This window comes from Carassius carassius, chromosome 12, assembly GCF_963082965.1.
Source record: "Carassius carassius chromosome 12, fCarCar2.1, whole genome shotgun sequence".
Classification (NCBI taxonomy): domain Eukaryota; kingdom Metazoa; phylum Chordata; class Actinopteri; order Cypriniformes; family Cyprinidae; genus Carassius; species Carassius carassius.
The window spans coordinates 7,945,442-7,947,987 of NC_081766.1; positions in this window are offsets into that span (position 1 = coordinate 7,945,442).

Consider the following 2,546-nt stretch of genomic DNA (forward strand, 5'->3'; position numbering starts at 1 on the left):
ATGCAGTGCTGCCTTCGAATTTGGCTGAAAATTAGTAACAGCCTTAGTAACCTTAGTATCTTAGTAACAGCCTTTGGATCTTGTGCCTATGTCTTAAAATGTTGCCTAAAAAGAAATCTCACTTTTGGCCATTTCTGCGTATAGGTTCAGATCTTCAGTACTGCAAAAGAGGGTAAGTGCTTGTGTCAGATACCAAAATAGTGAATCCCATATATATTAGTAAACACTGATACTGTGCACCTCACACTGCTACAGTCTTATCAGGTTCCAACGTCAGCTGTCAGCCAAACACCACTTCCATATTCTACTGAACTTGACCCAGCAGCCTCAACTCAAAGGCACCTCCGATCTTGCTCTTCCATCACCCCGAAGCTCTCTCTTTCTCTCTCATTTCCCTCTTCACGCTAGGATGATGATGATGCAGAGGGATCTGGCTGTCTGCCTGGTGTGATGGGTGCCCGCTCTGGATTAAGTGCCTCATTTTTATCCTTATAAACTCATTGGAGAGAAGTCTGCTGAACAGTCTGTTGTGCACACCGAGCAGGAGCCAGTATTGGATTATTGGATTCTAGTTCTTATTGATGAATGTGTGCAATCAGTTCTAGCAGTGGTGTGTGCCCTAGGCAGGTAAACAGCTTGTCTGAATGCTCTGGTTCCATAATAAGGTCATTAATAGAAATCAGTCGGCGAGTGGACTGCCACGGAGCTAAACAAATCCCACCCTTTACTCCAGTATCATCAATCTAAACATGCAGGCCTGCAGCAAGCTTATGCCAACTTTAATACATAGCTCAGCTTTTGCATAAATGGTTCAGGGAGAGATAGATGTGTGTACACGTACACACTCAGTGATTGTAAGGTTATATGCACTTGAACGCTTGCGGTTCAGACAGGCCACATCCTGTTATCATGCATAGGATATGCATCTACGGTCAAGCAGATAACGGCTATGTTTAATGCATTAGCACAGTATGATAATCACATACAATAACAACTCCATCAACGCCCTTGAGCTGTAATGTATCCATGTAATGCTTGAAAGCCGATTACTAATAACTCACAAAAGTGGAAACGCGATGCGTGAATTCATTTTTGAGACATCTGATTACAATAAATTGCAAGTGATGCAACCTCCACAGCTTGTCATTACACAATGTTAAAACCCTGTGTGGTACGGTCTAGGCATGTGTAAAAAAGAAAGAAAAGAAACTGATAATACTTTAGAATAAGTTCTCACTATTAACTAGTTGCTTATTAGCATGCCGATTATTAACATACTGGCTGTTAATAAGTACATATAAAGCACTTATTCTGCATGACCATTTTCTACTGTACATATCCTACCCAATACCTAAACTCAGCATTTACCTTACTAACTATTAATAAGCAGCAAATTAGGAGTTTATTGAGGCAAAATTCATAATGTTTGTTAATAGTGAGAACTGGACCTTAAAAATAGATTAGATTAGATTTAACTGTATTGTCATTGCACATGTAAGGTACAGTACAAGGCAACGAAATGCAGTTAGCATCTAACCAGAAGTGCAATAAAGAGTAAGTACAGTATATACAGTGTCTACAGTATGTTAAAAATGTAAAATAAATATACAGATAAGGCAGTACTATGGACAAAATTTACAGATTTTTAAATACTATCAGCATGATATACAGATAGCCGTACTATGAACATACTATACAGATGGATTATGTAATAAGTGTACATAATCCATACATAATCCATCCAAGTGTAAAATAAAGTGTGACCAAAAAACTTAATTAACATATAATAATGTGTGTTAGAAATGAAAAGGCAGTCTTTAAAGTAACCAATAACATGCTGTTTTTACAACACAAGAATGTGTTGGTATAAAAATGAATCATTTTGCTTGTCAGTTGATCTTATGCACTGGTGCCATCAAAATGAGAGTTCAAACAGCTGATAGAAACTTCTCAGTCCACAATTAAATGCATTGATGGGTTTATTTATTACAAACACACAGCTTTTTGCTTCAAGATATTTATTGGTGGTTTGGAGTCATATTGCGAATTATTGTGGTGTTTTGATGAGTTATTTGATCTCTCATTCTGATGGCACTGCAGAGGATGCATTCGTGAGCAAGTGATGTAATGCTACATTTCTCCAAAGCTCTTCTGATGGAGAAACAAACTCATCTACATCTTGAGTGGCAGATTTTCATTTTTGAGTGTGTTTGGGTTCTATTTCTTTAAGGCTGTTTTGTCAGAAAATATTTGAAAAATAAGTGAAAATGAAAAGTTTTATTACCTCTTAAAGGTGTAATTCTTCAGAGATGAGTGCTGAGGTGGTCAAAAGACATCAAAAGCATTGATGAAACTGCTGATGTCAGCTGATGCCCATTATTCTTCTTGAAAGTCAATAGGAGGCCGAGGTTAAAATGAAAACGCTAATGCACCATGATCAAGAAACCCTCGTTCCTGTTTATTCCCTCCATTTTTTCCACACTCTGTTCTTAGACCTGGACCATGACCCATATAAATGCTTTAAAACATTTATAGGCGCTAGTCTG